Source organism: Astatotilapia calliptera, chromosome 19 (assembly GCF_964374335.1).
Source record: "Astatotilapia calliptera chromosome 19, fAstCal68.1, whole genome shotgun sequence".
In the NCBI taxonomy this organism is placed as follows: Eukaryota; Metazoa; Chordata; class Actinopteri; order Cichliformes; family Cichlidae; genus Astatotilapia; species Astatotilapia calliptera.
In genome coordinates this window covers 10,498,495-10,504,268 of record NC_137440.1, presented here as the reverse complement: position 1 = coordinate 10,504,268, position 5,774 = coordinate 10,498,495, and the positions used below count along the sequence as shown (strand labels likewise).

The 5,774-nt window shown below is 40.7% G+C and overlaps 1 pseudogene; it reads right to left on the bottom strand.

Moving 5' to 3' along the window:
* Positions 1-384: 384 nt before the first annotated feature.
* On the bottom strand, positions 385-5,433 carry LOC145422609 (interferon-inducible GTPase 5-like; annotated as a pseudogene).
* Positions 5,434-5,774: the final 341 nt, after the last annotated feature.

Here is a 5,774-nt window from a genome sequence, read left to right as displayed (position 1 = left end):
GGATGGATGGATGATGGATGCAGGATGGATGGATGGATGCAGGGTGGATGGATGGATGATGCAGGATGGATGGATGGATGCAGGATGGATGGATGGATGGAGGCAGGATGGATGGATGGGTGGATGGATGGATGGATGGATGGATGGATGGATGCAGGGTGGATGGATGGATATAAAGGCCACATTATTGTGTTGCTGTGTAAAGGTGGGAGAGGTTCCTCTGTTGTTTCTGAGGTCATGAGACCTGCCGAGGCCTCTGATGCACTGATCAGCTGTAAGGATGCTGGTTTACAGCTGGATTCACTGCATATTCAATGATTTAGGAATTTTATTTCATACCCTTCTGTTTTAAACGTGTCACTTTATCGCCTTTAACTATTTAAATCACGCTGAGGTGTTCAGACCCAGAGCTTTTTTGAACACCTTCTGGGCATCTTCAGCGAGCTGGTTGAGGATGAAATTCAAAAGTCTGTAAGTTGTAGTAAAAGAGAACACCATTGCCAGCGGGATTCCAACTATTGGAATGAATCTGGAAACTTCCTCCAGTGCCATAAATGTAACTGTTCCTGCAATTTGGCTCAACACCTTCAGGAGGAGCTCTTTCGATATTTTCACCGCAGCCAGCGGAGAAACGATGACGGCACGCAGATTGGCGTATGGCACGCCTGTGCTGGCAGACAGTCTCTGCAGAGACTTGATATCAAGACCAAACCCAAAGACGTAATTTGTGACAGCACCAACTAGCACCGCTATGTCAACAGCAATAGAAAGCCTAGGAACTGGAACAGCAGCTACAGCTGCAGACAGAGCGGACAACCAATACAATCGGCGCTTGAAAGTTTTTTTCTTCTTGTCGATGATCTCCAGGCTGATGTTGGGCATGGCGCGCAGCAGAGCATGTCTTTTGTGTTCAGGAAGGTCTCTGTCTAAGGTCTCATGTAAGAGAGAGAAGTCGTACAGGTGGAGCTCAAAGCTGGACACCAGGAACACCTGCGGAGCCTCGACGCCTAAATCTCTGAGTCCTGGCACAGAAAAAACAAACAGTATGATGATAAGATACAAAATAATAAAAACATCTAAAACTGCATTTTATCTTTCAGCAGATTCAGTGAGCCGACTGACTTCATACATGTGTAAAGGATTTGAACTCATAGTGTAACTGTGTAAGCCACCACATACAGACTGGGGTCGTGTTTTCATATGCTGATTTTATAGCTTACTGTTGCTATATATTCCTTATTAAGCTTATTATATAGTTATATTTTAAAATACACTGTGCCACTTTATGTGTAACATTTAAGCTACCGACTGCAACAAAAATGATTTTGACGTCTGTGACTCATCGAGAACTATCTTAATACAAAATCACCTGATGATATCAGACTGCAAGCTCCTCCCAAACACTATAATAAGTATAATAAAGTTTCCTTATAACAAAGTTAATCTATCCAGCATTTGCCTGACTTCTTCAGCAGCTGTGTCACCATCATCAGGACAATCATCCTCCTCCTGTCTGGGCTGTACCTTGTCTATCACCCTGGATGGTGATGTTCAAGCAGCTTTCTCTCAGTAAGCTTTGGTGAACAAACGTTTTTGGTATGAGATGATGAACACACAAATCAGTCTCACCTTGAATGCAGTTTTCCCTCATTTTCCTAAGAGTCTCCTCTTTGCTGAAGTCTCTCTTTCTTCTCTCGGCTCGTAAATCGTTGTCAATCTTTGAGCGAACAAAGTAGAACTTCTTCTCCATCCTCTGAATCTGCTGAGAGAGTTTCACATCATTTTCTCTGAAGCGATCGGCTGAGACGATGATGAAGAAGTCAAACTTCTCAAATTCAACAAGCTCCAAATATTTATCAGCTGGGAACTTGGTGGTGCCGATTCCAGGGAGATCCCATAAAGTAACCTTGGGATAGTTTGGATGGGGGTACGGTGTGACCTCTGAGGTGGTTTCTACAACACCGGTCAGGGCCGCTCCCTCCTCTCTGTTGTCCATGCCCCTGAAGGCATTAACAAAGGTGGATTTCCCAGAGCCAGATTCTCCTGTGATGGCGATATTCAGTGGAATGTTCCTCTCCTTGTCCAGTAACTCCTTGATCTTTGTGATAGCCAGTGATTTGTCATTGTTCAGCAGAGCTTCTTTGATTTATTCTCTCACAGTTTCAATTTCAAATTGGTTTTCTGTGCTTGTCTCTGATAGAGATGGACCGATCCGATATTACGTATCGGTATCGGTCCGATACTGACCTAAATTACTGGATCGGATATCGGAGAAAAATAAAAAATGTAATCCGATCCATTAATATCACGAAAGCACCTCGCAAAACTTGCAACACGCTGTAACTCACCTCAGAACGTTAGCAGTCGGAGCAGTATGCATCACGTGATAGAGCAGCTGTGGCATGCCGGACCTGTCGGTGGTCTGGATAGCATGTGGAGCTTCGCTAGCAACCTGGCATTTCATCTCCGACAAAGTTATCCCCGAGAGAAGTAAAGCAAGTGTGTAAGTCCATCTCTGAATGTTTGTAAAGCATTCCCACGTTAAGCTTAACGAGCGACTGCCTCTCGCTCTCCGGCTGCTACTTCAATCGTGAAACTGCTTAAATGATCAGCTGATCGGCTTTTCTGTCGCAAGTCCGTATCTCTTGTTTGTTTTTGGCCCACTTTGCACCACAAAGAGGAAACCAGCGGCTGAACAACAGCAGAACGTTTAAGCTTGATAAGCTGTTGTTAGAATTTATTTAATATTACTTTCTACTCGAGGATCTTTTTCTACGTAGCTGACGGCTGGTAACTGTGCAGGGGCGGATCTAGCAAAGTTTAGCCAGGGGGGCCGATAGGGCATGAACAGGGAATAGGGGGCACAAAGACATACTTTTCTTTCTTATTCTCATTTAAAATGTCGAGCTTTTAATAAATAATTATCTGACACCCAAAGTTTTAATTTGATGTAAAATGAATAGAAGTCAATTACTGTATATAGTGACTATTAAGTCTAATATATACCCTAGTAAGCTATAGTACTTTTTACTTTGGGAAGGTACCATCTGTGCAGTCTGCAATTTTGTTGAAGAAAGATGTTGAATCTATTTAATATTTCTTGAAAAATAATTGATTTCTGTGCATTTTTTTTCACACTGCATCAAATTAAGGTTGATTACGTCGATTAAGCATCATGAGGTGGCGCGTGAGGGGTGGTTCCTTATTTTTTATTTATTTCTTTTTGTTGTTGCTGGGAGTTGGAACCCTATTAGTTAGGTTGCTTAATATTTACGCTAAGTACTCTTTAAAATACCAGAATAGGGAGGATGGTGTAGGTTTAAGTTTATTAGATTGATCAGTATTGCTGAACTATGAAATATTTTTTTTGTATACAGGTATAACAGAATAGCTTTAGTGTAGTTGTTGTTTTAAACTTGAGTATGAACTTGCAGACTTGCAAAATGCAGCAAGATATTTTAAAAAACAGTTTTGTTGATTAAAAAACATTATATCGGATTCATATCGGTATCGGCAGATATCCAAATTTATGATATCGGTATCGGTATCGGACATAAAAAAGTGGTATCGTGCCATCTCTAGTCTCTGATACCTGGAATGAAAAAAAGAGGATAAACTTTAAACTTTGGGGCTTTTTTTCGAGTTCTTTTGCTTTATTTAATCTTACATCATCATCACACACCGAAATATTTAAATTTATTCTAAAAACAAATTTCAATAACTGTTTATAAAAATTTCCCCAATCGAAAGAAAAAGTTCTCTGTAATTAAATCGAATTTATATGTATTTGATTTGAATTTACAGTGTTATTACTTACAAATACTTAAAGAAGGCACACTATAATAAGAGGCAGTGAGTAATAATAATTATATAATAATTGTAGCATATTATTGATATTGTAGTCATTTTAATTATGTAAGATTTCATGGTAATTTTGCACAAAAACAAACAACATTAGCCCGTCTTACATCGTATGTTGTGCTTTTGGGGCTTTAAGAAAATTGAGATGTTTATTATGATTCTGCTGAAAGACAGTGTCTTCATGTAGACACAGTTATATCAGATTTATAAACGGTGATGTCCCCACAACAGAGGTAAATATTTTCACCCATAAACTGTATAAGCCTCAATGTGAACCTCAGACTCGTCACATGGGTCATCTCACTGAGATTATCTGCTTCTGCTTCTTCTCTTCGTCTCTTTTTATGTTTCTAACATCATAGTTTTCTCTGTATTTGTAGAATCAAACGCGTTCAGGTCTGTTGCATGGTGTCACCATGGCCTCTCTTATATGAATTTGCTCTTAGACTGATAAACCTTGGCTGATAACCTCCTTTGTTCGAGTGAATGCTGATGTTATGATGAGTGAGGGCAGATTAAGAAAAAAAGCCTTGAGTATGCTGATCAGACTCCAGTAAAGCTGTAGACAGAGTGTCTGACAGTACAATCATACCTTGAAAGCTTCTTTCTTCTTGTTGATGATCTCGCTGCTGATACTGGGCGTGGCCAAAAGCAGAGCATCTCTCTTGACTTCAGGAAGGCCGCTCTCTAAGGCTTTGTGTAAGAGGGAGAAGTCATACTGGTGGAGCTGAAAGCTGGACACCAGGAAGACCTGCGGAGTCTTGATGCCTAATTCTGTGAGTCCTGTGTCAGAGAAGGAAAGAAACGTGCACGTGTGTGTCAGTGAGGGGCAGCCAATCAGCAGAAAGTTGGCCTAAAGGAAGGAGATTAACAGAGGATGAACTAAAGAAGCATCCTGCAGCCACACAGTCATAAAACTAACAGAGATGAACTGTTCAACTGTGGCCTGAACTCTCCAACAACTGCATCACCATCATTAAATCCAGAAACTGGTCTCACTCATATAAATGATCTCATGTGACACTCACCTTGAATGCAGTCTTGTCTGATTTGTGAAAGAGTCTTCTCCACCTTAAACTCTCTCTGACTTCTTTCTTCAGCTCGTAAATCGTTGTCAATCTTTGAGCGAACAAAGTAGAACTTCTTCTCCATCCTCTGAATCTCCTGAGCCAGTTTCACATCATTTTCTCTGAAGCGATCGGCTGAGACGATGATGAAGAAGTCAAACTTCTCAAATCCAACAAGCTCCAAATATTTATCAGCGGGGAACTTGGTGGTGCCGATTCCAGGGAGATCCCATAAAGTAACATTGGGATAGTTTGGATGGGGGTACGGTCCGACCTCTGATGTGGTTTCTGTAACACCAGTAGGAGCAGCTCCCTCGTCACCATCGGACAGGTCTCTGAGAGCGTTAACAAAGGTGGATTTCCCAGAGCCAGATTCTCCTGTGATGGCGATATTTAGTGTGATGTCATCCATCCCCAGTGGCTCCTTAACTAATCCAACAGCTGATGGTTTGTCATGGAGTTGTAGAGCTTTAATTTGTTTTCTAACTAATTTAAAGTCAGCCATCCTGATCCCTGATAACTGCAGTAAGAGAGATGTTGAAAGTTATCACACAATTGGAAAAATAATAATAATACATTTTTCAGTTAACATACAAAACGGTATGATGTCAAGATACATTTCAAGGCACTGAAAATTTAAAGTTCTTAAAATTTCCTGGCAGGTCTACTGCCATAATATCTGAGGAGTAGAGCTGGGCGATAGAACGATAACGATATGTATTGCGAAATAACTTTTTCTTGACAGAAAAATGAAACTATTGTGATAGACCTCATCTCTCTCTCTTCCTCTCTTAAAAAAAAAGAAGAAAAAGAACAGCCAATCCAAATTAACTAGCGCAGAGCCGA